The sequence below is a fragment of the Xenopus laevis genome, chromosome 8L (genome assembly GCF_017654675.1).
Source record: "Xenopus laevis strain J_2021 chromosome 8L, Xenopus_laevis_v10.1, whole genome shotgun sequence".
In the NCBI taxonomy this organism is placed as follows: Eukaryota; Metazoa; Chordata; class Amphibia; order Anura; family Pipidae; genus Xenopus; species Xenopus laevis.
In genome coordinates, this window is record NC_054385.1 from 108228168 (window position 1) to 108247781 (window position 19614).

General features: G+C 40.2%; 1 non-coding gene and 1 pseudogene across 1 annotated transcript; one reads left to right on the top strand and one right to left on the bottom strand.

The window, feature by feature from the left end:
• Positions 1-3610: 3610 nt before the first annotated feature.
• trnas-gcu lies at positions 3611-3692 on the bottom strand. Its single transcript has one exon. It is a non-coding gene; the product is annotated as a tRNA-Ser (tRNA).
• A 61-nt stretch (positions 3693-3753) lies between these two features.
• Positions 3754-19614, top strand: part of LOC108698985 — a 42951-nt pseudogene continuing 27090 nt past the window's right edge.

The following is a 19614-nucleotide window of genomic DNA, read 5'->3' on the forward strand; positions in this document are numbered from 1 at the left end:
AGATAACAGCTGCCTGGTAGATCTAAGAACAGAACTCAATAGTAAAAACCTATGTCCCACTGAGACACATTCAGTTACATTGAGAAGGAAAAATAGCAGCCTGCCAGAAAGCATTTCTCTCCTAAAGTGCAGGCACAAGTCACATGACCGGGGCAGCTGGGAAATTGACAAAATGTCTAGCTCCATGTCAGATTTCAAAATTTGAATATAAAAAAATCTGTTTGCTCTTTTGAGAAATGGATTTCAGTGCAGAAGTCTGCTGGAGTAGCACTATTAACTGGTGCATTTTGAAAAAAACATGTTTTCCGATGACAGGATCCCTTTAAACTGTGAAGTGATGGATTTTGGACCTTTTAAGTCCCTTCACTTTTCTCTGGAAACCACAGCAACTTCAAATCCCAGAATCCATCACTTAACAACTACGCATGGATGGCCAAATCACAGCCACTTCTTTTGTTTTATATCTCTCTATGATTTGCCTTTAAAGGGATACTGTCATGGGAAAACATGTTTTTTTCAAAACGCATCAGTTAATAGTGCTGCTTCAGTAGAATTCTGCACTGAAATCCATTTTTCAAAAGAGCAAACAGATTTTTTTTATATTCAATTTTGAAATCTGACATGAGGCTAGACATATTGTCAGTTTCCCAGCTGCCCCCAGTCATGTGACTTGTGCTCTGATAAACTTCAGTCACGCTTTACTCTTTATTGCTGTACTGCAAGTTGGAGTGATATCACCCCCCCCCCCAGCAGCCTAACAACAGCTCAATGGAAAGGTAACCAGATAGCAGCTCCCTAAAGGTGGCCATACACGGAGAGATCCGCTTGTTTGGCGATGTCGCCAAACGAGCGGATCTCTCTCCGATATGCCCACCTTGAGGAACGGGCTGATCCGATTGTGGGCCCTAGGGCCCAACGATCGGATCCTAACGAATGGGAACAGGCAGTCTGATCGCGGGACCGCATCAACGAACAGATGCGGCCGCGATCCGATGGGATTTTTTGTCCCATCCGATCGAGATCTGGCCAATCTCGATCGGGAAGCCCGTCAGGGGGGCCCCATATACGGGCCAATAAGCTGCTGACTTAGTTTGTCGGCAGCTTTTATCCGCCCGTGTATGGCCACCTTAACACAAGATAGCTCCCTGGTAGATCTAAGAACAACACTCAATAGTAAAAGCCAAGTCCCACTGAGACTGATTCAGTTACATTAAGTAGGAGAAATAACAGCCTGCCAGAAAGTAGTTCCATCCTAAAGTGCTTGCACAAGTCACATCATGTTCATTTTAGCCGGCGCAGAGTGAGGGAAGGCGTTTGTGGAGATTGGTTGCCGCAAAATCAAGGCGATTAGTGGCGAGGCGACCAAATCTCCCCAAAACACCCAGTGTTGCCTGACCCTAAAGGAACAATAACCTCGAAAAATTAAAGTGTTTAAAGTAATACAAATATAATGCAGTGTTGCCCTGCACTGGTAAAACTGCTGTGTTTGCTTCAGAAACACTACTATTGTTTATATAAATAAGCTGCTGTTTATCCATGGGGGCAGTCATTCAAAGGAGAAAAGGCTCAGGTTACACAGCAGATAACAGATAAGTTCTGTACAACATAATGGTGTGATCTGTTATCCACTATTTAACCTGTGCCACATAGTCTTTTTTTCAATTTCCCCTATTGCTACACAGCAATTTTTTGGTGTTACTGTTCCTTTAACGGCCGTAACCATGCAGGGGAGTGCAGGTCTGGACTGGGATTCATTAAAGGCTCTGGCATTTTGAGTACACAGAGGCTCAAACAGTCCAATAAATAGTGACTGGCATCTTACAGCAGCCCCTCTGGCATTTGTAAGAATCCACAGATTGCTAGTACGGGCCTGGGGGATTGTCCACAGCATCCACAGTGTGTGAGTCTGAGTCTGCTGGGCCCATAAAGGTCAGGCTCTTCACCAATGTAATGTGCATGCTCATGACTTTGATTTATTTTTATTGTTTTTTCAAAGTTGAAGGGGGGGAGGGGTGTAGTCCCACCTGGGGGTTCCCTATTATTACTGTTAAAAATAACAGTAGTCAGAGGATGTCCCTTACGTGCACCACATTTGCACAATTGATATATTTTAGTCCTCAAAAACAGTCAATCCTTCAGCATCAATCCATCACTGCCAAATGTTATCAAACTTGTCTGGGCAGCCCCTGGCAAGATATGTGAGCTTGGTCATGGGGAGGGTGGTGTTTACCATTCAGTGACGGTGCTCTGGGCCCCCTCCACCTCAGGATGATACACTTTTTGGTGTAGTATAATAGGGCCCTGGTGAGGAGGCTCAGATATTTGCAACATTGAGGGGATAGTAGAGGAGGGAGGACTAGGTGTGCTGAAAGGTGTGCTGTGACTGTTCTCCAGAATTGTTTAATCTGGGGGCATTGCCAGGTCATGTGCAAAAAGTCTGCCAGTTCAGCCTGACACCTGCGACAGTTACTATTATTCCTTCTACCAAATCCGTGCAGTTTTTTGTAGGTGTCAGGTAGATTTGGTGTATAAACTTGTATTGTATCAGTCTGTCACGGGAGGATATTAGAAACTGATACTATTGGTCCTCCTTTTGCACACCCAGTGTATCACGCCACTTGAGTTAGGTGCGGTGCAATGAAGCTGTGGGGGCTCAGACCAGCAACCAGTAGATTTGGGATACAAGTTTCACGGGTGTTTCAGAGCTTAGTAGTCTTAGTAGTGGATAAAAGAGCAAAAAAAGGACCGCAAACAGCTCACCGCTCTCCCCTCAGGACAGGTGCTCAGTCAAACAGTGTCCCCACTGTACACTCAACAAAAATCGAAAGGCAGACGGCACTTCTGAAAATGGGGTTTATTGGAGTTCCTGCTGGAAAGACCTAACGCGTTTCGGGAGTTATCCCTTAGTCATAGGTCTATGACTAAGGGATAACTCCCGAAACGCGTTAGGTCTTTCCAGCAGGAACTCCAATAAACCCCATTTTCAGAAGTGCCGTCTGCCTTTCGATTTTTGTTTAGTAGTGGATAGTCCTCGAACACTAGTGAGAGGGTGCGGAATTGTTCAGTGAAAGCCCCACATGACCAGGGGCAGCTGGGAAATTGACAAAATGTCTAGCCCCATGTCAGATTTCAAAATTGAATATAAAAAAATCTGTTTGATCTTTTGAGAAATGTATTTCAGTTCAGAATTCTGCTGGAGCAGCACTATTAACTGATATATTTTGGAAAGAAAACATGTTTTCCAATGACAGGATCCTTTTAATGATAAATAGGGCCCTGAGCGCTGGGCCAGTCCAAGCCCAGTAACGGGCACAGAGTGTGGGTATGTGGAGCAGAGATCTCTAAACAATATTACAAATATATATGACAGAACAACCTGTCAGGGTAGGATCACTAGGATGTGTCCTAAGGGTTGCCTATGATTTTAATGTGTGTTCAAGGAAAGTTCCTGTATAAATAAATAGCAGCCACAATCTGGCTCTCCTTGAACACACATTTTACCCTTTTGAATAGACACCAGAAAAATGCAGCACTTGCATTCTACCTTGTTTGTTTACAATTAGTACAGCTAGGAAAATTCCACCAAAAAAAATTCAAATATTACACCTCACGACGAGGATGGGATTCGAACCCACGCGTGCAGAGCACAATGGATTAGCAGTCCATCGCCTTAACCACTCGGCCACCTCGTCAGGGACACGAAATAAAAACACCGAGCTGTTCTAAATACCTTCTACTGTACAGTGTTCTAAACCAATTCACAACATGCTTATAGGATATCCCGGCCCCCTATTTGTCCCTCATCAGTCCATAAGCGCCTACACGTTGCGCCAAAACAGATTATTTCCCTAAAATATAAAGGTTTTTTATCTCCCGAGCCGGATCTAGATATGACGCCACAGTCAGCAGGGCTATTCGTTCGCCTATGACGGAGAAGAGGCGGGATTACGAGTTTAGCCAATCAGCGCGCATTATCCAGAGCAACACAGAAGACGCTTCTGGCGGCGGTAAATTTAAAATCATGGGTGTCGGTTCTAGTGATTAATCGTCCCCTGAACGGAGACTGGACCCTGGAAGTAGCGAGCGCGGGGAGGATCTGTGAGGTGAGGGAGGTTTGGGGCGACGGGTGCCTAGAGAAATCCTGCAGCCGGTGGAATAGCAACGCCTGAGAAGGCGCCCCCCCTGTGTAATAACAAGCAGAAGAGCGGCACGTACACTCCCAGCCGTCACAAGAGCGGCCCATTGGAACTTTAGGGGGGTGCAATACATATGCCCTGATGGAATTATAGTTGACATCTTTACCAGGCAATTTGCCCTGCACATTCCGAATAAAAACCTGTGTCCATTCTGTTATATCATCCAAGGGACGTACATGGATAGGAAATGGCAAAAACCTAATGGGTCAAACCACAAATATGTACCTGCATACAGTAAGTGGGATCAGCAGATTATTGGGGGGTGCTTCCATTTTAAGTCCCTGGTATTCTTTGGCATATTATTATATCTGCTTCTGTAACATTCCCATTTAACTGCACTTTGGCTAAAGAATGTTGCCTACTTATAAATCAGCATATCCACAATATGTAGTATATTCATAATATTACAGACCTATTAAAATGCCAACAGTGTGGAAGCCTAGATAGAAAGAGCTCTATCACTATTATTACTATAGAGAAGCAAGTGAATTATACCAGAATTAATCCCGTCCGGCAAATAAGTGTTGTTGTTTGACCAGTCGTGAGTTGGTTCAATTGTCCATCAGCTGGTAGGCCAAACTGAAGACTCCGGAATCCCCAAATATATGCCCTGCCCTTGGTCTAGGCCAGGGGTGCCCAAAAGGTTTATCAGTATCTACCAGTAGACCTTTAGCTGGTGATCAGTAGATCTCAAGACACTGTCAACAAACAGCTTGTCTAAATCACCCTCCTGTTTCATGCTTTTCATTCACATATTTATTATTTATTAATATTATTAAGGTTACATAAGAAATAGTTGTTTGTTAAATATGGCAATATGCATTTTCTCATTAATCAGCATTTAAGTAATATTTTCTATGGAACAGAATACTAACAATGCTTTTATGGATGTAGATCATAATGAGACAACATCACTAAAAGTAGATCTCACATTGGTAAATATGGGCACTCCTGGTCTAGGCATTGACCTCCCAGGTTGACTTGGTACCATAGTCCTATGGTGATTAAATAGTGAGGGCACCAGACTGGTTGTTTCCATTGCATTCTTTCTCTATGTATTTAAGATGTAGAAATAAAAGGTTCCTGATTCGAAAATAATATGTTAAAGGATAAGTGAACCTTAAAACAAGCTTAATGCAAAATTACTCCACTTGCTTATCTCAGTTTACATTTATTTTTTTCAGTTCCAGAGCTGTAAGATTGTTTATGCTCACTTTCCAACACTTTCTTTCCCCCAGATTTTTTTAGTTTAAAGGAGAAGGAAAGTCATCTTGCAATTAGGGATGCCAAATGTTAGGCACCCCTAAGTGAATGTATTTACTTATCTGAAACTCCGAGTCAGTGCTCCTATCAGCAGAAAACTGCACCGGCCTGGGGTTATACTAGTGAGCACCACGGAGAGATCCTCTTCTGGCTTCTTCTTTCTTAAAATTTCCCCGTGGGGGAGATGCATGAGCAGTTGAACGAAATAGCCAACTTTTTAGTTAAAGTTTGGCTTTTCGTTCTACTGCGCGTGTGCAGCCACACGAAGGAAGACGGAAGATGATCGATCTGTAGTGCTCACTGGTATAACCCCGGGCTGCTGCTGTTTTCTGCTGATAGGAGCCCAGGGTTTCAGGTAATTAAATACAGTCACTTGGGGGTGCCTAACATTTGGCACCCCAAGTGCAGGAAGACTTTCCTTCTCCTTTAAGTCACCAGAAATAAATACCCTTTTCAATTATTTTCTGTTTGTGATCAAATTGAAGTTTATAGATTCTTTTTTCACATTCTTATGTCTTTCTGAAGCAGCTCTTGGGTCACTGACTGTAAACTGTATCAAAATTTGATACATAAATTGATATAAGTTGGTCTCTTATCTTTGTCCCTGCTGAACCTAATCTCTGAGTTTCATTACAGGCAGCTGTTAGAATCGATACAATAGTTACTAATACTCCAGAGATGCTGCTCAGATATGTATCAACTAAATGTTGCAAAATTGTAACCGTTCAGAATCTGCACCTAAATTACTGAGCCGCCAGACTGGAATACCAGAAACCGGAACTTTAAACTTAAATTTTGGGGGAAAATGGTCAAAGCCATAGAAAAAAGTCTTTACTTCTGGTGAACAATCTGAAAACAAGTGAACTGAATTAAGTGTTTGGAAGGTGAACAACCCCAACTGCCACTATAATGAATTTATAAAAAATTGCGATCAGTGGGAACCAGCATGGGTGATTTTCGGTTTTTGTGTTGTCATCTAAAATCACAACTAAAAAAAATACTGTGTGGCTTTTACAGGGTCCCAGCAGCCTTGAAAATGGACGGCAATCCTCTGCCACAAGATAATAGGTAAGTAAACCGTAAATGTGTGCTTTCTAACTGGACTTTTTCAATTCTTTGTTGTCAAACGCCTCCCTGTTTTCTATACACCATGCTCTAGTCCAGGGGTCCCCAACCTTTTTCACCTGTGAGCAACATTCAGATGTAAAAAGAGTTGGGGAGCAACACAAGCATGGAAAATGTTCCTGGGAGATGCCATAAGGGCTGTGATTGGCTAATGGTAGCCCCTATGTGGACTGGCAGCCTACAGGAGGCTCCTTTTGGCAGTATATCTGTTTTTTTTATACAACCAAAACTTGCATCCAAGCCTGGAATTCAAAAATAAGCACCTGCTTTGAGGCCACTGAGAGCAACATCCAAGGGATTGGGGAACAACATGTTGCTCACAAGCTACTGGTTGGGGATCACTGCTCTAGTCCAACCCATTGTTAAGGTCAACCTAAGCATACATTCATTAAATATAATCCGTGATTGTGTCAGCTGATAGACAGACCTGTGAGCAAGCACGCAAAGCATTGTGGCAGCTGGAGAACTGCCTTCTGCTACATTGTTTCCATAGTCGGAATGAGTGAGATTAATATTGCTTTCAATGAGATTTACAAATAATTTTAATACCATCGAAAAATATTTTAACCATAAATGGTAAAATTGCTTAGAATTATTCTTTTTGTTGTCTAAAAAAAAAGTTGCCACTCCCATTGAGGCTAATTTTCTCCGTCTGTGGGTTTGTATACTAATCCACTCTCATCAAGCATACTTTTGCAGTGCCTGTCAATGTAGATACACATGGAAGCTGTTGAGAACAGATCAGCTTTTCTCTGCCTGTGTACAAAACGCAGGTGGAGATAAAGGAATCCCTGGCCCTGTGTGCTATTAACATTGTCTACTATAGATCAAAACATCTATTGCTGCGGCTGTCAAATCCTAAACTGACAGTGCTTTTGGGTGGAGTTTTATCTACACGTCAGTTTTCCTTTATGTGAAAAGCTAGTTTACAATGGCCACATTGCTTCTTGAGAGTTCTGTGCCTGATTTAACTGTAAGGGCAGGTGCACACAAAATGGATTATCTGTTTTCCTCCCCCTGCAGAACAAAACATCCCATGTGCCCCTGCCCTTACAGTTAAATCTGGCACAGAACTCTCAAGTAGCAATGTGGGAAAGTAGATCTGCTGTTATCTGCTTCTTTGTGTAGACCCATTGACAGACACAGTGTCGTTTTGTGCAAAATGCAAAAACCAAAATCCGCTCAGTGTAGCTCCACACAGGCCGACTCCATGCCTGTCAATGGGTCTACATGAAGGAGCAGATGAAGGCAGAGCCATGCAAAACGCAGCTGGAGGAAAGCAAACCATCCACTCCCCTGCCCTGAAAGCGGACAGATAAAAAAGTTTGGCTGAGGCAATCCGAACGACACCAAAGAACATTTACATTTTATAAATATAAGAAATTGGTGCAACTAATGTGATAAAGCAGCACTTTTTATAGACTGTTTGGTGCTGGGGAGTAATTATATGTTGCCATGAAAATCAGTTTATGATTAAAGTTAATGAAAAAAACCTTTAGTTGTCTCCGACTTTGTGCGATACAATACACACTTCCCCTTTCCCTGATCTCTTTAGTAACAAACAGAATGATGGCTGATTTGTTTAGAAAACTGTAATTCATTGTAATTTTATTTTCCCTCTAATCCTCCTCTTCCCTCTGAACTTTTTTCCCAACTTACTAGTGATGTGACAGAGCGCAGTCACAGGAGACGACTTTCCTCTGTAAGTACAAATTTTGGTCACTCTTTTGTATTCAAAATAATTCATGACGGCAACTGATTTAAAGAGGGTAGTTTTCTGTAAACTGAACTTTTAGCATCTTCTAGTAACTCTAGAAACCTGAGGCAATCTGTACTTTGTTTTGATTTTGTATGTGTTGTAGTCTCTGAATTTACTTTTTTTGTTCAGTTTGGAGGTGAATTCCCCCTTCAAAATCAAATAAAATGTTGATAATTAAAGGAGAACTAAACCCTAAAAATTAATGGATAAAAATGCCATATTTTATATACTGAACTTATTGCACCCGCCTAAAGTTTAAGCTTCTCAATAGCAGCAATGGTCCGGGACTCCAAACTTGTCACAGGGGGTCACCATCTTGGAAAGTGTCTGTGACACTCACATGCTCAGTGGGCTCTGAGCAGCTGTTGAGAAGCTCAGTTTAGTGGTCGTCACAAATTATCAAGCAGAATATGAGGTTGGACTGTGATATAAACTGATGCAACAAGGCTGATTATTACATTCTGATGTTAATTGTGCTGATTTCTGTGCTGCCATGTAGAAATTATCTGTATTAATTACTTATCAGCCTTGTATTGTGACATTTCTATCTGTATTGTATATTGTGAGTGGGTCCCTGAGCTCAGTAAGTGACAGCAGCACAGAGAATGTGCAGTGAATCAGCAGAAAGATGGGGAGCTACTGGGGCATCTTTGGAGACACAGATGTTTACTGGACTACTGTTTTTCAAAAATACTGCTGTAAATCTCGCCTATTGGGACTCATGGAATCCTCTGTTTGGGGATTCGGCCTCGTGAAAGATTTGCCCGAATTTGAAGCCTATTTTTTTTCTTTTTTGTGTAACGAAAAGTCACGTGATTTTAAGGATTCCAATTTGTTTCAGCCAGGTGCTTTGATTCCGCAAATCCTGCTGAAAAAATATGAATCCCAAATTGAATCCTGGATTCAGTGCATCTCTAATCACTTAACATATTAAGTGTTTCAGGACTGGAACTAGTGGTAGGCAGAAAAGGCACATACCTAGGGTGCATATCAGTTGCTGGGCACGTACCTCTTCCATCACTTACCCTAGACCTAGTGGCTGGCTGGGTTGCCTAGGATGCCCGGCAGGCTTGGCCCAGCCCTGAACGGGTTATAAGCAGGGGCATATTTTCCAACTATTCAGGTGAGGTGTGTTCTTGTAGGCGACTAGGGCACCTTTTAGATGTGAAGAACAGACTGCTAATGGACTGTATTTTGACTACAATCTTGCCAACTCGCCTCATTTTAAAGATTCGCTGCCCACACCTGAATATGGGTACATCAGCCCCATGAACATACAACCTAAAGCCTTATAAAAGACATTTATTCAGTCTAGTTAGCTGGAACTTGGTCTATAAGATGCACTCTATGGGGCAAATTCACTAACCTCCGAAAATTCGTTAGCGACGGCTTCGCTCATAGCGCAACACTTTGGGGTAGATTCGCCAGGACAACGCTAATTCACTAAAATCCGAGGTTGCGTCCAGGGCGCTGGTGAAGTTGCGCTAGCGTTACTGCGCCAAGCGAAGCGAAGTTACGTTATCATTGCCTAATTTGCATATGGCGGGAAGTTAACGTTCAATGGACGTATATGTTGCAGCCAATACATTACACTACACAAGCCCAGGGAACCTTAATAAAATAAAGTTGTTATATTGCCCTACACATGAGCCCAGTGTATAGTTTATGTGCCATATGTTAGGAAATGTTGGGGGGGGGGGAATTTACGCTCTTTTGCAGCCTATCACCCTGAAAAAAGGAAAAGACGCCAGCGTTTTTTGGGACTTGGAAAAATTTTCAACTATTTTTTGAGGAACTCCTATTTACTCTATTGCACTTCGCCTGGTCTGAGGTGGCAAAGCCAAGTCTGGCGCAAGAGGTAACGTTCAGTAAAATCAGCATCTTAGTGAATTTGCATAATTACGTCCATTCGTCAGAGTGCAAATTCGCCTGGCGTAAGGGTGCGAAGTACCAGCTAGAGTCTGTCTCCTTCGCTAGCAAAGTTACACCAGGGACCGTTAGTTAATTGGCGAAGTTCCAAAATGACGTCACGCTGGCGAATTTTCGCCCGCATTAGTCACTTCGCCCTTTAGTAAATTTGCTCCTATATGCCAATTTTATACCTTATATTTCCTGCTTAGTGTAAGGTTCCTTACACTATGAGCATACACCTTTTTGGTATGGAACACATATGCTTGACAAAAGGCCGAAAGGGGCCTGAAACGTTGTTAACCAGGTTCTGCCATGTAAACCCAATAAAGGCATTTTTAACCTTTAACTACTTGGTGCTGTATGAAGAATTTTATTCTAACTGAATACAAGTAGATGGTGGACCACTGACGGTACGTGCACCAATATTTACCAAAACTGGGTGATTGGAACTGACTTAATTGCATTTTCAAGTGGAACATATATGGTCTATCTGACTTTGGGTCAGATGTGTAGAACCCATCCATTAATAATATATAGATCTATAATAAACAGAAGCATAGCCATTTTTATCACATTGCTCTTAATACTGTGTATTTCTTATAGATTTTAAAAGTACCACGGAGCCCTCTGAGAGATCTTGGAAATGTTCTTTATCAGGTATGTCTTCATGTATAGAGTAAGTGTTCTTAAAGGAACAGTAACACTAAGAAATTAAAGTACTTTAAAGTAATGAAAATATCATATACTGTTGCCCTGCACTGGTAACGCTGGTGTTTTGTTTCAGAAACACTACTATAGTTCATATGGCACAGGATAAATAGTGGATAACCGATAACATTATCTGCTATGTAACCTGAGCATCTTCTCATTTGAATGGCTGCCCCCATTGCTACACAGCAGCTTTGATGTTACTGTTCCTTTAAAACTACACTTAATCACTTCAGGCTAGTCCTACAAATACATTTTGGTAGTCTTAGTACCCTGTGAGGCGAATCCTAATACTTGCACTGCTGCCTGAAAGATGCAATTTGGCAGGCATACATGTGATTCAGGAGTAGCATCTTGCACAGGCTGACCCACAAGCAATCCATTACCCAAATAAACCTGCCTTGTGGGAATAGAGTCCTCTAGAAGATAGAGGAAGGTGCCACTATACTTGAAATCAAGGGAATATACTGTTAGAAAATATTAGCAGAAGCCCATGATGCAGAGTGCCTGCACTTAAGGGAAATGGCAGGAGACAGGGAACAAAATGCTCAGTATCACCCACATTTATACCTGCTACTTACTATAATGGTTACTGGACATGTTTTGTATCATGGAAATGTGGTTAAAGGAACAGTTCGGTGCAAAAATAAAAATAGAGTAAATAGGCTGTGCAAAATAAACGTCTTTCTAATACAGTTAATTAGCCAAAAATGTAATGTATAAAGGCTGGAGTGACTGGATGTCTAACAAAATAGTCAGAACACTACTTCCTGCTTTTCAGCTCTAACTCTGAGTTAGTCAGGGACTTTAAGGGGGGCCACACGGGACATAACTGTTCAGTGTGTTTGCAATTGATCCTCAGCATTCAGCTCAGATTCAAAAGCAACAGTTATGACCCATGTGCCTCCCCGCTCAAGTCACTGATCGATTACTGCCTGGTAACCAATCAGTGGAAACCAAGAGAGCTGCAAAGCAGGAAGTAGTGTTCTGGCTTTTATGTTGCACATCCAGCCTTTATACATTACATTTTTGGCTAACTAACTATATTAGAAACATTTTTTTATTTACATTTTTATATATTTACCTAGATTTTATTTTTATACCGAACAATTCCTTTAAGGCCTGGTGCACTGTCTATTTGTGACTAGGCAGAGGACTATTCTAACACTACAGATTGGTAATATTCTGGGCTGATGTTGATATTGAACACCTATTTGTCTGTGGTTCCATGCACATCAGAGACACCAGCCAAAGTCCTATTTAATTTAATCAGACATACCTAGCAGGGTCCCGGCTTCTTTTGCACCTCATTACAATCTGTCTTGTTACACCAAAGCTGCACTGATACAGAAAAACAGTCACAGTAAATCTGACCACCTGAATGTACAACTGAATATGCTTAGTCACCCCAAAGTTACATATATTTGTTCAGAAACGTTGATATGTGGAATAAGGTTTTAATTAACTTCTCCTGAGCCCAATAAAGATCTATTTCAAAGTAAGCTTCACCCAGAAACTCAGATTGCAATATAACAGGCCTGGTTTTTTTTTTCAGCCTTCTCTGGGCTCCTCCCACCTGCAGTGAGAAGGGAAATCCTGTTTCCTTCCTGGGTCTGGAGCTGAGGGGCGGGAAAGTGTCACGTGACTAGATGCGTGTTCAGGGACTGATAGCAGCTTGAAGGAACATGGTGAGAGAAAGAGACAAATACACAGTGTTATAACTGCCAGGCTAGGGGTGCTTGTGTATCATACACTTCTACTACTGGTCAGTTCTGGTGCCTGTCAGTCTGTGTAGGGTCAGATGGGAATTATTTTCTTACATATTGCATCTCCAATGTATTTTTGCTAATAAAAGAGACTTGCACTTTTAATCCAGTTGGCAGTCTAAAAAGAACACTGGACTAGTGCACTAAATGAGATGTAAGCATTTATATTTTAATTTCTTATTCAAATATTATTCTGCACATCCTGACATCAAACTAACCATAATTGATGAGGTCTTGTATGTTATGTAGGTGCATGCGGTGAAACATCATTTAAAGTTAAACTTAGAATTACATTTTTAGTATGACGTAGGCAGTGAAATACTGAGACAGTTTGCAGTTGGTCTACATTTAAAAAAAAAATCAGCTATTTAGCTTTTTGTTCAACAGTTCTCTAGTTTGGAATTTCAGCAGCTATCTGGTTGCTAGGGTATTTTTTTTTTCTAGGCAGTGTTTTGAATTGGACTGTAATACACTGAATAGGATGATAAGTAAAGTTGCCTCGCAGAGCAATAGTTTTTGGCTGCTGGTGTCCGTGAACCCCATTTGAAAGGATGAATGAGGTAAACTCAATCTAGAACTAATAAAGACTAATTGCAAATTGCTAGGACATTATGTAACATTCTAAAAGTTTATATAAAGGTGAACCAACCCCTTAATAACATTTTTCAAAACAAATTATCTATAGCTGTTGCTTGATTCTGTGACACTAACCCTAACCATTGTTTTCCTTCTTGTAGGACTCAACCATTGAAAAGCGAAGAAAAAGTCGCAGAGTTAGCTTTGCTGAGAACATAAGGTGCATTTTTATTGTGTGTGTCTAAATACCAGTATCTGCTGTTAACAACGATAAATGTGAAATGGAGAAATACACAACCACTCCTCTCCTTACAGTAAGCAAAAATAGTAACCAGTGACTGTGTCTGTTTATTTTGTTTATTCTGATTCTGGCCTCCTCCAGACAAACATTGCAGAGGATCCCGTTATTTTGGTGTTCAGTGGGACAAAGAGGTAACAGGATGTAGACACTTGGATTGTGACATTTAAAGCCATTGTACAAAATCGAAACCAATTACCTCCTGTATTTGCTGCCCACTTTGTGGCCAATTTTCAGTTTAATGGAACATTTACCCAATAAGAACATTAAAGCATTTTCCCCCTTGAGATGTTTTTTTTTATAGTACTCAGGAAAGCATTTTGAGCAGACTTCTTTGTGTAGTGACTGTGTCTGTTTATTTTGTTTATTCTGATTCTGGCCTCCTCCAGACAAATATTGCAGAGGATCCCGTTATTTTGGTGTTCAGTGGGACAAAGAGGTAAGAGGATGTAGACACTTGGATTGTGACATTTAAAGCCATTGTACAAAATCGAAACCAATTACCGCCTGTATTTGCTGCCCACTTTGTGGCCAATTTTCAGTTTGATGGAACATTTTCCCACTAAGAACATTAAAGCATTTTCCCCTTGAGATGTCCTATTATAGTACTCAGGAAAGCATTTTGAGCAGACTTCTTTATGTAGGGGTTTATATTTTATCAAATATTTCACCTACTGTAATGATGATCTATCATTTGTATGTTTTGTCTTTGATTTACAGTGATACTGACACTAAAAAAAATATTCTTCAAAATATTAATATATATTAAAAAGTTGCCTATAGGTCATGTTGTCTTCTGCTGATTATGGGTGATGATACACACATCCATTCTGGGAGATCAATAGCTCAGCCAGTCACTCTGTGTGTTTATTAAGGAATAATGGCCCGAGGCATTGGTGCACCCACAAATCTAGGCTTTTATACAAATTTAATACCAAACATCACTTCCAACGTCCGTCTCATAATAGTTCAACTTCTGTTTATTTTCCCTTTCTTTACCTACAGGGAAAGAACATACCTAATATTACTGTACTGTCTTTCCATGTCTTGTAGGGTTTTTGCACCAGAATCCCAAGGAGCTGCTGATGAAAATGGTAGTAAGGAATATGGGCTATAGGGACAGGAATTAGAGAGGAAAGGAGAGTATGAATTTGTAGGTTAAAGGGGTGGTTCACCTTTAAGCTAACGTTTATTATGTTTTAGAACGACCAATTCTAAGTAACTTTTCAATTGGTTTTCATTATCTATTTTTTTATAGTTAGTCTTTTTCTTCTGATTCTTTGCAGCTTTCAAATGGGCATCGCTGTCCCCTTCTAAAAAAACAAATCCTCTGTAAGGCTACTTTTATTATTGCTACTTTTTATTACTGATCCTTCTATTCAGACTCTCTCCTATTCATATTCCAGTCTCTTATTAAAATTAATGCAGGGTTGTTAGGCTTAGAGAGGACCACATGTCATATGTTCAATATGGTACCAGTATTAAATGTATGTTTGCAAATGCAAGGAGTCTGACTGGTAAAATGGGAGAGCTGGAGGTGCTGGTGCTGGAGAGAAAATATGATGTGATTGGTGTGGCCGAAACATGGCTGAATGAGTCGCATGACTGAGCAGTAGATATCAGTGGCTATACTTTGTTTCGGATGGGACAGAGGTTATAGTAAAGGAGGAGGGGTATGTCTGTTTGTTAGGCAGGATTTAAAAGCTTATATAAAGGAGGAGGTTATGTTAAATGAGGGGGTAGAAGTCTTATGGGTGGAGTTTACCAGTTGTAAAAAGTCCATCAAATTAATTGTAGGCTTATGCTAGAGACCCCCTAATGTAAGTGAGGAGGAGGAGGCGGCGAAGCTCCTCATGCAAATAGAAAAGGCTGCTAGTGTGGGTAAAGTAATGATAATGGGAGATTTTAATTACCCAGATATTGACTAGAGCAACAGTACTGCCAGATCAGTTAATGGGAACAAATTTATAAACTTGTTGCATGACCATTTTATGGCACAGGTTGTTGAGGAGCCTACCAGAAAAAATGCTATTCTGGATTTAGTGATCTCAAATGACCCAGAACTTATCGCAAATGTGCAAGTCATTGAACCCCTGGGTAATAGTGACCATAATGTTATATCATTTAATGTCTGGTGCAAAAAACAAATATATACTGGGGCAACAAAAACCATGAATTTTGGAAAAGCTAATTTTAGTGCCTTGAGGGCTGCCCTACAGAGTATTGATTGGAGCATTAAGTTTTCAGCTCAAAACACAGAACAGAAATGGTTGTCATTTAAAATGATATTAAATCATTACTGTTCTCAATTTATTCCCTTAAGAAGTAAATGTAGAAGCTCTAAGAATCATCCTATGTGGCTTAATACAGAAGTAAAGAAGTTAACAGGAAAGAAGAGAGGCATTTAAAAACTACAAATCTGTTGGGACAGAAGCTGCATTTAATGAATATAAACACTGCAATAAATGTTGTAAATCAGCAATCCGGAAGGCAAAGAAAGGAAATGAAGAGTTAATTGCGATGGAGGTGAAAACTAACCCTAAACAGTTTTTTAAATATATTAATAGTAAAAAGATGCAGGTTGAGAGTGTTGCTCCATTAAATAATGGTACCAGTATGGTTGTAACAAATACAGAAAAGGCAAATTTGTTAAATCAGTTCTTTTCTTCAGTGTATACAATAGAGGAGTCTGAGTTCCCAGGCTCACTTTATAGCTGCACTAATGGCTCAGCTCAATCTAATCAGTGGCTGGATATGATTCATAAGCTTTAATAAAAATTAATGTAAACAGGGCTCCAGGGCCTGATGGCCAGCTTAGTTCAGTTTTAGACCAGCCACTATTTCTGATTTTCTCAGATTCACTTTCATCTGGTATGGTGCCTATGGATTGGAGAAAAGCTGATGTTATTCCAATATTTAAAAAGGGATTACGATCTCAGCCTGGCAATTATAGGCAAGTGAGCTTGACATCTGTGGTGGGCAAATTATTTGAAGGTTTGTTAAGGGATCACATTCAAAATTTTGTCCTAGTGAATGCCATTATGAGCAGCATGGCTTTATGAAGGATATGTCATGTCAGACAAATTTGATTGCTTTTTATGATGTGGTAAGTAAGATGCTGGACAGTGGGGGGGGGGCAGTAGATGTGATCTATTTGGATTTTGCCAAAGCGTTTGATACTGTGCCCCACAAACTATTACATTCTAAACTAAGGTCTGTTGGGCTTAATGAAGTTGTTTGCACATGGATAGGAAACTGGCTACTTACTTACTATGTAACTATATAATTTGGGCCCTAGTTAGCAGATTGCTTACAATGCAAATTGAAAAGCTGCTAAATAAAAAGCTAAATCAAAAACCTTCAATAATAAAAAGTGAAAACAAATTGCAAATTATCTCAGAATATCGCTCTCTACATCACACTAAAAGTAAAGTTAAAGGCGAACAACCCGTTTAATGCACAGTGTCTTGTAAAGTTAAACTTTTGTGTTTTGAGTAATATTGGAAAAATAGATGTAAATAGATGACTATTTCTGTGTTAGCATTGGCATCGTATACTAAATATACTATACTATATAAACTTTTTGTTGGTCTGTATCGTTTGTTACAATCAATTAACTTTGTGTTATCCATTTTACTACAGGGCAAGTTACTGTGACAGGGAATGAGTAAGTTGACCATTTGAATAGATCTCTACTCACTCTATCTTCTAAATACCTATCTTCACATTATTATTTATAGGGTACATTCATTTTGTATTTTTAATGGTTTATGAGACAGCAGTTTGACTGCTTTATACTGCTGTGCAGGCATTAGCATCATTATCTCTATTTGAAGGCCAAATGTGAACAACCCTAAGGATCAGGCCACATGAGCAGATTCGGGGAGATTAGTCGCCCCAACGACAAATCGCCTCTTCTTCGGGGCGACAATCTGCCCGAGCTGCCCTCCGCAGGCTAAAATGAAAATCGCTTGCGGCAATGCACATACGGCGCTTCGTTTTCCAAAGTTGCCTCACAAGGAAACTTTGGGCTACTTTGGAAAACAAAGCGCCGGGTGTGCATTGCTGCAGGCGATTTTCATTTTAGCCGGCGAAGGGCAGGGGGAAGGCAGTTCGGGGAGATTGTCGCCACGAAAAAGAGGGAATTTGTCACTGGGGCGACTAATCACCCCAAATCTGCTCGTGTGGCCTGACCCTAACTGTCGGTGTCCTTTCTATGCAATTCCTGGATTCAGTGAACTCTATCATTGTGTTAATTTTCAATTAAGCTAAAAGTCTGAGACACTTGCAATTTAGACTTGTAATACCAAACTGCTTCTGACTCTTTCCAGCTTTCACTGACCCCATCTAAAAAAACAAATGATTTGTAAGACTACAAATTCATTCATAGAAAATGAATGTACATTGCAGAGGTGCTCCAAGAAACACACTGAATAAGTTTTAATATCTGTTCATTTTCTAAGTTTAGATCCCTTATCATTTCTGCTTAAATAGTTCATGCATATTTGGCCACATACACTCACAAACCCACAGATTGTAAGATCTGGGCCTTATATTGAACACATGCGGTTCTGTATATTGTACAGGTATAAGATCTATTATTCAGAATGTTAAGGACCTGGGGTTTTCCAGATATGGAGTCTTCTTGTAATTTGGATCACCGCACTTTGTTTACTATTACTATCATGAAATAAACCCAATAGGATTGCTTTGCCTTCAATAAGGATTAATTATATATTAGTTGGGAACAAGTAAAGGCTATGCAAGACCTCTTTCTCATAATTCTGAGCTTTCTGGATAACTGGTTTCCTTATAACTCATCCTATACCTGCACTGATATTCCTGTTTCCCCATTTGCAAAGCTGACAAGATAATTGCTTTGTTTTCAGCTGATTTTCCTGCTTTGCAGTCCATTCTCCCCTTTTTGCTGGATTAGAGACACTAACTTTAAAGGGATGGTTCACCTTTAAGTTAACATTTAGCATGTTATAGAATGCCCAATTCTAAGCAACTTCATTATCATTTTTTTTAGTTTATTTTCCTTCCTTCTTCTTTCCAGCTTTCAAATGGGGCTCACTGACCCCATCTAAAAAACAAATGCTCTGTAAAGCTACACGTATTGTTAATGCTACATTTTGTTACTCCTTTTTCTATTCAGTGTCTCTCCTATTCATATTCCAGTCTCTTATTAAAATCGGTGTATGGTTGCTAATGTTATTTAGACCCTGAAAACCAGCTAAATGTGCAATGGAGAAGAATTTAAAGGGGTGGTTCACCTCTGTTAACTTTTAGTATGTTATAGAATCACCAATTCCAAGCAACTTTTCAGTTGGTCTTCATTATTTATTTTTTATAGTTTTCTAATTATTTGCCATTTCTTCTGACTCTTTCCAGCTTTCAAAATGGGTGTCGCTGACCCCACCTAAAAAACACATGCTCTGCAAGGCTACATACATATTGTTATTGCTACTTTTTATTACTCCTCTTTCTAGTAAGGTCCTCACCTATTCATATTCCAGTCTCTAAATCAACTCAATAAATGGTTGCTAGGGTAATTTGTCCCCTAGCAACCCGATTGCTTAAAAAATTAAAATTGAAGAGCTGCTGAATTAAAAGCTAAATAAATCAAAAACCTTAAATAATTAAAAATGAAAACCAATTGCAAATTGTATCAGGATTTACATAATACTAATTCAAAGGTGAACAACCTCTTTAAGCACTAAATAGTTTACTTGTTGGGGATTGATTGTAATATAGAGGGACCCTATCGGCCTTTCACCTCTATGAAACAAGCAGGGTTAGTTATCTTCCTTGTGATGGTATACAGAGACCATCACTAACAATTACTTTCGTGCTGCAGCCCAATCCCTTTGACAACAACTATGACAACAGTAGTCGGTTACTACGAAGGTAAAATCCCACCCACCTGGAGCAACACAAACTGTCCCCATCCTGCCTCCCACAGGGTTTTCTTTTTATTTTAACTCTTAGTTCTTACCATCTCCAAATTTG